This window comes from Haematobia irritans, chromosome 2 (genome assembly GCF_050003625.1).
Source record: "Haematobia irritans isolate KBUSLIRL chromosome 2, ASM5000362v1, whole genome shotgun sequence".
In the NCBI taxonomy this organism is placed as follows: Eukaryota; Metazoa; Arthropoda; class Insecta; order Diptera; family Muscidae; genus Haematobia; species Haematobia irritans.
In genome coordinates this window covers 93,341,846-93,355,677 of record NC_134398.1, presented here as the reverse complement: position 1 = coordinate 93,355,677, position 13,832 = coordinate 93,341,846, and the positions used below count along the sequence as shown (strand labels likewise).

Below are 13,832 nucleotides of genomic sequence, written 5' to 3'. Positions count from 1 at the left end.
AGTAATTCCATCAGGTCCGGGGGATTTGAATGGTCCAAAGCTATTTAAAGCCCATTTTATTCTAGATTCCGACACAATTTCCTCGATAGGAAATGATCGCTGAGCCTCTGTTACACCGCCGGAACATGGTTCAACCGTCTGATTTCCAGGGAAGTGTGTGTCCAAAAGTACCTCCAACGTCTCCTCACTGGACGTTGTCCAATTTCCCTCCGATGTTTTAATGAAACCTGGAGCGGTGTTAGTGGACGCTAGTACCTTCCGTAGTCTGGAAGCCTCTGACGTATTCTCAATACTGCTACAGTAATCATCCCAAGAGTTTTGTTGAGACCTTCTCAGTTCTCGTTTATATTCTCTCAGATTCATCTTGTAAGTGTTCCAATCCTCCGGAGCTCTTGTGGACTTTGCTTTGTTAAAGAGCTTCCTGCAGGATTTCCTCATATTACTTAACTCCGTAGTCCACCATGGCGGCCGATTTTTTCCCCTTGGCTTTCCTCTAGGGCATGCAGCTTTCAGTGAAATGTTGAAGGCCTTAGTAATCCGCTCCACTGCGTGTTCGATATCTTGCACAGTGCTCATATTTGTATCCGGCACTTCCGGTATCATCAAATTGAACGATTCCCTATACCTATTCCAATCAGCTTTCCTAACATTTGGCGGAAATATGGTCTTTGAAGTACGAACAGCCAATCTGAAACTGATGTAGCGATGATCTGAGAAGCTATGTTCCCTCAAAACTTGCCACTCAGATATCTTATCATTCAGTTCCGGAGAGGTCAACGTTACGTCCAAAACCTCTTGTCTGTTCCTGGTGACGAAGGTTGGTGCATCTCCCTTATTGCAAACTACCAGGTTAGTACGCAAAATAAACTCTATTAGCGACTCTCCCCTTGCATTAGTATCACTACTTCCCCAAATACTATGATGTGCATTTGCATCGCATCCCATAATGAGTTTTGTCTTTGTTTTTAGTGACTCATCAACTAAGGTCTTAACGGCACAGGGTGGCATATCCCTATCATGTCCCATGTAGACCGAAGATACCCAATATTTGCATGTGGATATCTCTAGACTGGCTACGACAGTGTCTGCATTGCTCAATGAAGGAAGCAGAAACAAGTTTAGTTCGTTTTTAGCAATTATACATGCTCGATTTATATCGTTACCGGTATTATGCAAAAGTTTGAAACCCGGAGTGCTTAATTCACAGATCTTGTTCTTATATATGTATGGTTCTTGAATAAGAACTATATCTATGTCTCCTTTCATCAGGAGAACTTTTAAGGCAGCACAAGCGGCCTTACAATGGTGAAGATTTATCTCTGGGTTTGACACCCTATTTACAGAGATAGATGGAGATATTCGTTTTTCGCACAAACGAACTTAGTACTAAGCATTACGAAGATTTCGTGTCTAGTGCGAACGTAGTATTAATAATTGCACTGATGAGAAACTTTTGTAGTAATGCTTAGTACTAAGTTCGTTTCTGCGAAAAACGAATATCTTCATATATTTCCGTAAATAGGGTCTCAAACCCAGGGATGTTAACTTATTTATGCGAAATAATATGCCTGTCTATTTTTTCGTGCGAAAATTCTAGGGTTGTTTAAATATGTGTCTGAAAATGCTCAAAACATTTATTCCGTGCTAAAGCCTAGTACTAAGGTCATGTTTTCGCACGAAAAACTGTTATACTACATTTAAAAAAACGTTAGCGCGGAATAAATGCGAAATCTTTGTTTTGAACATTTTTAAACACATATTTATACTACCCTGGACTTTTCGCACGAAAAAATAGGCAGGCATATTATTTCGCATAAATAAGTTAACATCCCTGCGTTTGAGACCCTATTTACGGAGATAAGGTAAGTCCCTGCCAACATTTTTCGAATTTGGCGGCGCTTCAGAGAATCCCCACTACGTCGAAAACAATCATATACGACATCAAAAACTCGTCGGAAAAGCGCCGTCACTATTGAGAAGTTGTACCACACCAAGTTACTACGAAAAAGTTTCTATTTGGAAAGTCGAAAATTGTTCACCATATACCTTTCACAATTTTAAGCGTAATATCTATGTTTTCAGAACTTTATTTTCGTTTTTATTTAAATAAAATATAACAAGCTGGTTGCACTTGGCGTTTCAAAAAAAATAAAATGGCTCTTCTAACAGTAGTGATGGCAAATACTTTCATGTACATTTTGTACTTTTTGATATGCTTCCCCCATCACAGTTCGCGATGGTTGTGGTGACATTTACGAGTCTGTGGTAGCGATGAGGATGAAATGGAACTTTGAAATACTGGCAGGGGTACTACGTTCGCTTTTCGAGTTGAAATTTTCGCGGTTACTTTATTAAAACAGTTCAATATATAGCAGATAAATTAACTCAATTGACGCGCAGTTTCTGGATCCTCTAAATTTCGGCATGACTTCACAGGAATATGTTTGTTTCATTTACAATTGTGATTATTTCAGGAAAAGTAATCGCGAAAATAAAGTGTTTTCAACTCGAAAATCGAACATAGTTTACCTATAGATGAAGATATTCGTTTTTCGCAGAAACGAACTTAGTACTAAGCATAACGTTTTTTATATGCAGTATAACAGTTTTTCGTGCGAAAACGTGATCTTAGTACTAGGCTTAACTTGGCGTGGTACAACTTCTCAATAGTGACGGCGCTTTTCCGACTAGTTTTTGATGTCGTATACAATTGTTTTCGACGTGCCACTTTTGCGTATACGTGTAAACGTCCCCTAATAGAGAAACCTGTGTTGCTCATATTGGTTTGGTAGCAGAAATTGATTTCATTCAGAGTTGATTTCATGCAACATAGGACAACAATTCAGTGTTTTCCAAGTTGGAAAAAATGGGATTGTTACTTAAAATTGCATATCTGTGCACAGTTGGAAGATTCGATGACCACATATTATTATTATAATTTCTGATATTAAACGTCAAAAAGACAAACATCGAGTTACACCAAATAAGGTAGTAGTGGTGGTTAATTTATGTGCTTCTATTGTTTTCAATTCACTTAATTATGTGATTTTTGTTTTCCGGTAATGTGACAAATCTATCGATTAAAGTTTATTTTAAATCGCTCAATGATCGCTATAACTCGGGATTTTTTGATTGCAGCATAAGTCCGTGTAACTTTTCTGATAATACATAAACAGAAATTTATTTTGATACTATACGCTATATGTATGTATTTTTGTCCTTCCTCTTGTTCTCGGTACATCGATGACGTAGAAGAAAGTGAGAAATAAATTTTTGGCTTGTTTCCCTGCTGATCCGAAAAAGGTAATTCATTACCTAAAAAATATGGTTATTGGATCCTAATTTCGTTTCATTCTGTTTATACATGTGCAGTCAGTGTTATTCGGAAGCCCAAACATATAAAATATTTCCCAAAATTAATTGTGTTTTGATGCTTATATAAGAATCAGTTAAAACCAAGTATCGTAAAGTTTTTTTTACCATTTTTCAATAATTTTCGTTCGACAAGACTGGTTAATAACATGGACGGTATTTTTTAGGTAAGCTCGGTACATTACATTGTGAATCAATGGTTTAGCAAGTATGTTCTGAGTTTAAAATTTACTGTTATGGGTTACCTGCAGATGTGCATACATGCAGCTCTTAATGTTTCTTATTTGTCGATTGTAAATGGTTTTTACAGTGCGATTTTCGGCGGATATTTGCTTGCCAATACACAACCACAGATATTATGCAATACCGACAAATTGCCGTATTAAAAGTATAGAGTTAATGAGGTAGTTGTACATTTTATAAAAAAGAAATTTGACGTTTCTACGTTATATCAGAATTGGTTTCGATTTTTAAGTAAAAGACTAATACAACTTTGTTTACGCAAGTAATGTAGACAATTTTTGATAAGTACGTCATATTTTTAGATAGACCTCATAGACGTATCTTATATAGAAGGAGGATTTATTGCTGCTATATGCCTATCGCGGATACTATTCATTATATGTTTAAATGTTATAGAAAGAAAATAAAGTAGCTTTCATAAATCTGAGTAAACTACACGCTTAGTTATTTATTTGTTGTTAACGCAAATTTAAGCTAACTATAAAGCTAATATAAAATATTTTGGAAGGCATAGTTTTTTTCTTAGGTCTGGTAAAAATCTTTTAAAATTAACCCTCTAATGCCCAATCCCGCCTTTAGGCGGACTTCGTTGAATCAGGAAACTTTTTATAAAACAACCCTTTAAGACAACAAAAATTAGTAAAATAAAAAGAAAACTTAGTTAAAACTGTTGATCACAATCTCTTGGATATCGATCTAGCATGTTCACTTTATATATGGTTCTATGCCAAGCTAGGATGATCGCTCCCGAACTAGACTATGACCAATTCTTGTTTAACTTTTATTGGAGTTGCGTTAGTCCTAAATATCCAAAATAGGTTCATTATATGTATATTTACTACAAATTAGCAACAATTCGAACTAAAACTTATATATTTACTATTTACAAAGCTGGCAAAATCGCTAAAAGTTGACAAATCAACCGTTACAAATGTAATTAAAGTGTTTGGGGAACGTTTGTCGACAGCCAGGAAGTCTGGATGGGGGGGAAATCGAAAACCGGAAGCCGCTGAGAAGACAAAGAGAGTTGCCGGTAGTTTCAAGCGAAACCCTAACCTCTCTCTCCGAGATGCCGCAAATAAGCTGGGTGTATCGTCTACAACCGTGCATCGAGCCGGACTATCGGCTTACAAGAAGGTAGTGACTCCAAATCGCGATGATAAACAAAATACGACGGCCAAAGCGCGATCCCGGCAATGGACGACGAAACCTACGTCAAAGCCGACTACAAGCAGCTTCCGGGACAGGAGTTTTATACGGCAAAAGGAAGGGAAAGGTAGCAGATATTTTCAAGCACATAAAACTGTCAAAGTTCGCAAAGAAATATCTGGTTTGGCAAGCCATCATTTTCATAGCTTCCGGGACTGTCAACCAAGAAATTTAAGTGAAAGAGTGTTTGAATAAACGTCTGCTGCCTTTCCTGAAGAAACACGGTTGTTCCGTACTGTTTTGGCCGGATTTGGCATCTTGCCATTACGGTAAAAAGGCCATGGAGTGGTACGCTGCCAACAACGTGCAGGTGGTTCCCAAGGACAATAACCCTCCCAACACGCCAGAGCTCCGCCCAATTGAGAAATACTGGGCTATTGTCAAGCGGAACCTAAAGAAGACCAAAAAACTGCTAAGGACGAGCAGCAGTTCAAGGCAAACTGGCTTTCTGCGGCGAAGAAGGTGGACAAGGTGGCTGTACAAAATCTGATGGCAGGTGTCAAGCGTGAGGCCCGGCAATTCGGATTTGGAAAAGCGGAAGCCTAACTGAATATTTTTGCTGAATTTTATACTAATTGAACTTGAAAAAGAAATTTAATTTGTTTTAAAGAAACGATTTCACCGATTTGCACGCGTTTTCCCTTGACCAAATTTTGACCGTATCACCCTTTATATGGCGAAAACAATGTAAAAAACAAGTGAAAAATGTTTTACGATTGCAATTTACCAATCGAAAAAATTGTCGATCAAAAAACTCGATATCGACTCCCGTGATCCGAAAAATTTAGATTTCGATACGAAATTTTTTAATTGAAGCAAAACATCAATCACACAAATTAATTAATAGTCAATTAATTTTTTAATTGGAACAATTCATTTTTTAATTTACTGTCAATTAAGTTTTTAAATTGATACTATCATTTCTGTGATTGAATACATACATTTCAATTAAAAAATTAATTGAATCAATTAATTTCGTGATTGAATCAGAAAAAAAAAATTTTTGTGTGTATCTTAACACCCCTGTTTTTTTTTTTGGGAACTGTAACGACCCTTCTCTTATCAAATCATATACCTTATGTGCGGTTGCTACCTTTAATGCCGGCCTTGCTCAGGGCAATGGGGGGTGTTCTTGCTCATAAGGTATAGATTTCGGTCAGTTACCATAAATTAATAATTTTTTTGTAGCTCTTGTAAAAAATTAAAACAACAAAATTTACAGTGTAACAGAAATACATACATTTTGGAAGAACTACCCAGCAAAAAAAGCGTCGCCAAAAAATAATGCAAATGTTTTTGGATCCGAAAGTGGTGCAAAACTGAGGCAGAAGCTATAAATTTAACATGGGCTTGTCATAGGACAGAAGTCCTCCATTTCAACAGCCGTTGCACTGAATTGGCATCACTTCTTTAGGTGTAATCCGAATTCAATGTTTTGGATGTAAATTAAAAAATGCTGTGATATTTTGTCAAATAAATAGTTTTTATAATTTTTTATAATTTTAAATGGATTCTAACGCTTGTCGGAAACGTTTGACCTCAAATATTTTCAAAAATAAAAAATTGAATTAAAAAGACTTCCTGGGTAGTTAAAATAAAGAACATCATTGGGAGTGCATCTTCTGGATGTGCTTTTAAAGTTGTACATTTGGAAGAACTTCCAAATTTTTTGCTGGGTAATGGTGTAGTGCGTTCTTCCTCTTGTACCCCTCTTGATACTCACGGTCATTCCCTGCCAACATTTTTTGAAATTGACGAAACTACTTAGAATCCCCACCACGTTGAAAACAATCGTATACGACGTCAAAAACTTGTCGGAAAAGCGCCGTCACTATTGAGAAGTTGTACCACGCCAAGTTACTACAAAAAAGTTTCTCATCAGTGCAATTATTAAGTGTCTTTTTAGATCAATTTAGAACGACACCCTTCAAACTATCAGAAAAAGTGAATTTTAAGGTAGTTGTAAAAGAATCATTGTGGTCAAGTAAAACACGATTGTGTAGATGTTTATTAATTTGATTAAAAATTTATAAATTCTTATAAATATAAAATTTTTCCGTTTATCTCATCACATTTAACATAACTTTTTTCATTAATAAAATAATGATTTTGATTTACAGTAGCAAGTTACATGTTACAGCGTATATCAGCCGTTTGCTTATTCTCGATGGAGGCAGCATGTCTGGAAAAATATCTGAAAAAACAATCACTTTATTCCATTTGGAAAGTCGAATATTGTTCACCATATACCTTTCACAATTTTAAGCGTAGTAACTATTTTTTTCAGCACTTTATTTTCGTTTTTATTTAAATAAATTATAATAAGCTAGTTGCGCTTGGCGTTTCATAAAATGGCTCTTCTAACAATAGTGATGGCAAAATCCTTCATGTACATTTTGTACTTTTTGATATGCTTCCCCCATCACAGTTGGCGATTGTTGTAGTGACATTCACGAGTCTGGATGAAATGGAACTTTGAAATGCTGGCTGGGTTAATACAGATTCCATCGTTGACAAGCGCTTGTAACTAGGACGTGTCATGTATTTGAAATTAAATCAGGATGAATGTTTTTCTTTAAATTATGTGTTGAAAGACGTGTTGGACTACCTTGGTATAAATAATAAATTAACAAGTGATAATATTAGAGTAAATAATTTTAGGAACGATATTTATCCTCCTTCTTCGGTTAAAAATAAATTAATGGCATAAGATTACCCGAGGATGCATCAATAAATACCATCAATTTCCATGCCCAACCAATTTATTGAAAATTTTCCTGGAATTTTGACCCCACCGTGGCTTTCAATGAGAACCGCAAATTTGATGCTGCTGATGCAGAGGATTATCCTGTTACTTGTAAAAGTTCTTTCGAATTTCCTTTCGAGCTAGGGTGAGCAAGGGCCTCGCTGGATATAATATTGACTTATTATTGTTGGGATTTCAGAGAGTTAAAATCACCAGAATCTTTCGCGTATGGTAAGGTCCAAAAAAACTTGGTTGGCTTGCCCGTATTTCCGCAAGCTTCAATTTTCGTTATGATTAAACAACTTTTCTGTTTTTCATGCCTAGACAATTTCTGACTTTTTATTTCTTTTTTTTTAATTTTTTCCCTCTTTTTTTGAAAAAAAAAACAAACTATCCCAAACCTATTCGATTCCTTTTTTCCTAGTCAAAGTATCTGAAACTTGAAGTGTTTATAAATAATATTTGTGAACCCTCGCAGAACCCGTTTTGGAAATTTGACATTTTGAAAGTCTTTTGGGTCTTAAACGTTTTAAAGTGGATTTCAATATCTACCATTTATTTTCCCAGTGGGCTTAACATAAATTGTTTCATTCAATTTCGCATCATAGAAGAAGCTACGCCTTGTATGACATATTGATATCCCACGTTCCTGGAAAGTATTTGTGTACGTAGCTGACTATATGAAATAGAAGACTTGAACCAGTTCGTACACTCAATAAATATAACCAATGACCGCTTAAATGTTTTTAATCAGAATTTGAATAAAAAAGGCAAAGCGTAGTAACAAAGAATTATGGCTGTCATTATTTGACTATAGGAAAACACCTCAGAAAAAATTGATGCGTCACTAGCGGAACTTTTGATGAGCAGAAAAACTCGTATTTGGTATCAGCCAAAAAGTGGATACATAAACCACGCGTTGTTCCCAAATTTTCCAAAAATATTGAAAGCAATAAAGAACATAAAAAAATTATTTTACAAAGGATGTAACGCAAAAATTTTTCAGCAGCTTTGTAAAGGGAGAAAAGTCTATCTGCCCTTATCTTTGCAAGGAATTCATCGATGAATTTATAAAGAAATGTCCCATTTAAATGCGCTTCTTCTATGTATGAATTTCAACTCTGTCAGAAGCACAAAATATGGATGTGCAGAGCCTGAAATCGTAACTTGCAACATAGTTCCTAAGAAGTCATGATAAAATACACAAACAACTCTTCTTTACATGAGTGCAACCTTGTAGGTTAGGTTAAAGTGGCAGCCCGATTAAGTTTCAGGCTCACTTAGACTATTCAGTCCATTGTGATACCACATTTAACTAAAAGTACCTATTACGTATGGGAACTTCTAGTTTTAACTACTGAACCTTCACTACTATTTTCTTTTGTTGCACCAACCAGATTGTTCCAAAAACATTAACAGACTGCTTAAGTTAACGTTTTCCAGGTCCGCCAGTAATCTAAAGCTATATGCCCCTAAAATTCGCTTACGCCTTACGCAAAATGCAGGACACTCACACAAGAGGTGTTTAATTGATTCCTTTTCCTCCGCATCATGACAGCTCATACAGTAGTCATTATACTTCGCACCAATAGTTTTTGCAAATTCGCAAATTTCAGGCAGCGACCCGTTATAGCAGATATCAGGAGTGAAATCTGACGTCTTGAGAACACTAGCATATCTAGTGTGCGGTTCAAGTTTAAATGGCGCCATATTTGCTTGGTTTCGTTACAACCCTTGCAATTCTCCCATCGAACATTTGCCATCATGACAGCCTTCTCACGCAGTAAGAGTTTGAAGGTAGCCAAAGACATACCAACAGATTCTAGTTCCCCTGGAATATGTAAGGTAGTTCCTAGCCTTGCTAACTCATCTGCTTCGCAGTTCCCCGGTATGTTCCTATGGCCAGGCACCCATATTAGGTGAATATTGTACTGCTCAGCCATCTCGTTGAGAGATTTGCGGCAGTCGATGGCCGTTTTCGAGTTAAGGAACACAGAGTTCAAGGATTTTATTGCAGGTTGACCGTCTGAGTATATATTAAAGCCAACATTTTTTGGAACATTACTTCTTAGCCAATTCGCCACCTCTCTTATTGCTAATATTTCAGCCTGAAAACCACTACAGTGATTTGGTAATCTTTTCGCTACTCGAAGTTCCAGATCTTTAGAATATACTCCGAAACCCACTTGTTCATCTAATTTGGACCCATCAGCGTAGAAATCTACATATCTTTTATTCCCCGGGGTCTGTGTACACCACGCCTCACTATTGGGAATTAGAGTTTCAAACTCTTTGTCGAGAGTGGAATCCCCTACGTTTGGCACATCTGGCATTATTTTGAGGACCGAATTGTGACCGTACATTTTTTCCGACCACAGCGATAGCTCGCGCAACGGCATAGCCGTTGTTGCAGTTGACTGTTTGGCCAAAGGCAATAGATGCAGCATGACATTAAGGGAATCTGTTCCTGTCTTACTGAATGCGCCTGAGATACACAAGCACGTCATACGGTGAACTTTATATAAACCTGTCGGGTGCTGAAGTGCCGGCCACCAGACTACAACACTATATAACATAGCATTATAGGTCTAAACACTGCCTTGTATAGCCAATGCATAATTTTCGGTTTTAGTCCCCACTTTTTTCCTATTGCCTTTTTGCACGAGTACAAAGCTACCGTGGCTTTTCTCGCTCTTTCTTCTATATTAAGCTTATAGTTCAGCTTCCTGTCCAGGATAACGCCAAGGTATTTTGCACACTCACTAAAGGGAATTTCAATACCCCCTAAGGATATGGGCTTAACCGTGAGAGTTTTGCGATCTTTGCAGTACATGACTAATACTGTCTTTGCAGGATTTACTCCAAGACCATTCTCTTTCGCCCATTTCTCAGTCATCCGGAGGGCTCTCTGTATAACATCTCTGATTGTGGATGGGAATTTTCCCCTGACTGCCAGAGCCACATCATCTGCGTATGCCACCACTTTTATCCTTTCTTTTTCTATGGAAACCAGGAGGTTGTTTATAGCAACATTACATAGAAGAGGTGATACAACTCCTCCTTGGGGAGTACCTCTGTTCACATACCTTTGTATGTCATTTGTATGTAATTAGTCAGTCAGTCCATTTAATATAGAGCTCGGATTGACATTATTGAATGCCCCCTCGATGTCTAGAAACGCCACAATTGTGTAATGGAACGATTTGATTAACCTTGGCTAATGGTGGAAATTGTTTGGAGATAGAAGTGGACGGGCGGGAGCCATTGATACGACTAGCAGTCAGCCGGGTGGTGTGGTTTCTTGTCCACAAAAATCCCTCTACCAGTTCACGTTCTCAACACAATTAAATTTTTTATAGACTCCCTAGGTGCTTCAAAAAATATAAAATTAACTGTCCCCATTTACTGAAAAATAAATATCAACTATAGCCCGAAAATAAAGACCTAGATACTCCTGATGTACTGGAGTATTTCGCATCTTCACCCTCCCTACCATGATTTCAGCGTGGCGAAAGAATTTTTAACTAAAATCCCTAAACCGAAGACTATAGGGTTTCCCTCTTACGTCCTGTAAGAAAACACTAGGCAAATTACAAATTCATTATTCTTAAAATATTTATTCACCATAAATAATTATATACCATACCGTACATATTCAAAATTTTAACATCCCTCTTAGGGTTAATAATTCATATATTCTTATTATGTTTGATATTTATATTCTAAACATTGATATTGTTTCAAGAAAGAAGAAGCATAGTGCGTACAATCGTAGTAACCAATAATATATTTATGAATGGAGAAGGAAAAAAAATAATTGTTTGTTGTTGCAAGCGGAATCAATCAATAACTACAAGAGATCATTGGAGAATACCAAAAACTATTTCTAACTCTCATTCAAAGTAATGAGTGATTATTACAGAGTGTAATTCTGCCGTAACTGTGCCAGCGTTATTGGGGTTATTGATTCTCATTGCAATCAAAGTCATTAATAAATATGCATTGTCAAAGAGTTTGGTTTAGAAAAAAACACAAATCAAGAGAGTACTCACCCAAAACACACTGCAATCGACGAATGATGAGGCCTCTTCATTGGATGGTTGCGCTGTGCTGGAATTTATCAATGAATATTTTTTTCAAGTAGTTATAGGGTTGTCCTTACAGATATTTTTATACCCTCCACCGTAGGATGGGGGTATATTAACTTTGTCATTCCGTTTGTAACACATCGAAATATTGCTCTAAGACCCCATAAAGTATATATATTCTGGGTCGTGGTGAAATTCTGAGTCGATCTGAGCATGTCCACGCTAACTTCCGAACGAAACAAGCTATCGACTTGAAACTTGGCACAAGTAGTTGTTATTGATGTAGGTCGGATGGTATTGCAAATGGGCCATATCGGTCCACTTTTACGTATAGCCCCCATATAAACGGACCCCCAAATTTGGCTTGTGAGGGCTCTAAGAGAAGCAAATTTCATCCGATCCGGCTGAAATTTGGTACATGGTGTTAGTATATGGTCTCTAACAACCATGCAAAAATTGGTCCACATCGGTCCATAATTATATATAGCCCCCATATAAACCGATCCCCCGATTTGGCTTGCGAGGCCTCTAAGATAAGCAAATTTTATCCGATCCGGCTGAAATTTGGTACATGGTGTTAGTATATGGTCCCTAACAACCATGCAAAAATTGGTCCATATCGGTCCATAATTATATATAGCCCCCATATAAACCGATCCCCCGATTTGGCTTGCGAGGCCTCTAAGAGAAGCGAATTTCATCCGATCTGGCTGAAGTTTGGTACGTGTTGTTAGTATATGGTCTCTAACAACCGTGCAAAAATTGGTCCACATCGGTAGATAATTATATATAGCCCCCATATAAACCGATCACCAGATTTGACCTCTGGAGCCTCTTGGAAGACCAAAATTAATCTGATTCTGTTGAAATTTGGTACGTGGTGGTAGTATATGATATTTAACAACCATGCCAAAAGTGGTCCATATCAGTCCATAATCATATATAGCCCCCATATAAACCGATCCCGAGATTTGGTTCTGGAGCCTCTTGGAGGAGCAAATTTCATCCGAGTCAGTTGAAATTTGGTACATTGTGCTAGTATATGGCCGTTAACAACCATGCCTAACTAGGTCCATATCGGTCTATAGTTATATATAGCCCTCAGATAAATCGATCTCCAATCACACAAAAATTGGTCCATATCAATAATTGTATATAGCCCCCATATAAGCGACCCCCATATTTCAATTCTGGCTCCTTACGTACAGTGCAAAAGTCCATATCGATTCGTAATTATTTGTAGACTTACCTACATATACTTTTTTTGTCTAGTGTATACCACGTATGGACTAACTCACAATTTAGAAAACGATTTAAGATACCACAACCCAAGTAATTCGATTGTGGATGACAGTCTTTCGTAGAAGTTTCTACGCAATCCATGGTGGAGGGTACATAAGATTCGGCCTGGCCGAACTTACGGCCGTTTATACTTGTTTTTTCTTTACGTTGCCAAAAAAAATTGGTAATGAACTTCCAACTCTGGCCAAGCTTAACATTAATTTAAATTTACGTAAAACATTATGGCAAAATTAATTCGACAAAAAAATTTAATTAGTATTTTTTTTAACTTCACTTAGATTGCAATTTTTCGAAACCAACTCATTGAAATAAATAGAGTTAATTACTAATTACTAAATTACGGATCGTATCAAATATGGAATCTAGCAAAATTTAGAGTTTAATAGTGAACTGTTTTTTCTTTTTTTTTATATCAAAATACGAAATTTATCAAATTTTTATAATTAAAACTTAGGTCAATGCAAACAGGACAAATTTTTTTAAGACAATTTTTCCGAAGAGTGTTCCTTCTGTAGCTATGTAAGGTGTTATAATGCCATGATGGACGACTATTTATTTCTTGACTGCCGGCATCAAACATAGTGCCTTTCTCCCACAGCTCATAAATAATAACTATAATACATTCTTTTTTTTGGCAATTGCTTCTCAATAGATGACTTCAAGCAAATTAAATGAGAAAAGGCCAATATACCAATTTCGTCATCTTGGCCTCCGAACCAAAGCACGGCAAAATGGATGAAATTTGTTACACGATGTGGACCATCAAGAAGCGAAAATCCTGGTGCTTGTTCTCCTTGTGGATATTCCAAAGTTTTTTTCGACCATAAACCTTCTTCCACTTTTTGCGGTTTGCGAGAGTCGATGTGGCGACG

The 13,832-nt window shown here is 36.8% G+C and overlaps 1 protein-coding gene and 1 long non-coding RNA gene across 7 annotated transcripts in view; one reads left to right on the top strand and one right to left on the bottom strand.

The window, feature by feature from the left end:
* The first annotated feature begins 2,867 nt into the window (after window positions 1-2,867).
* milt (trafficking kinesin-binding protein milt) overlaps window positions 2,868-13,832 on the top strand; it is a 149,493-nt gene continuing 138,528 nt past the window's right edge. The window contains exons 1-2 of one of the 6 annotated variants that reach the window (XM_075295601.1): window positions 2,916-2,988; window positions 3,253-3,303. The gene's annotated coding sequence lies outside the window, so the exon portion shown is untranslated. The other 5 variants (XM_075295602.1, XM_075295605.1, XM_075295600.1 and 2 more) reach the window with 5 other exon arrangements.
* On the bottom strand, window positions 6,799-7,951 carry LOC142223317 (uncharacterized). Its single transcript, XR_012718674.1, has 2 exons — window positions 7,075-7,951; window positions 6,799-7,018 (listed from the first exon to the last, which is right to left on the bottom strand). It is a non-coding gene; the product is annotated as an uncharacterized LOC142223317 (long non-coding RNA).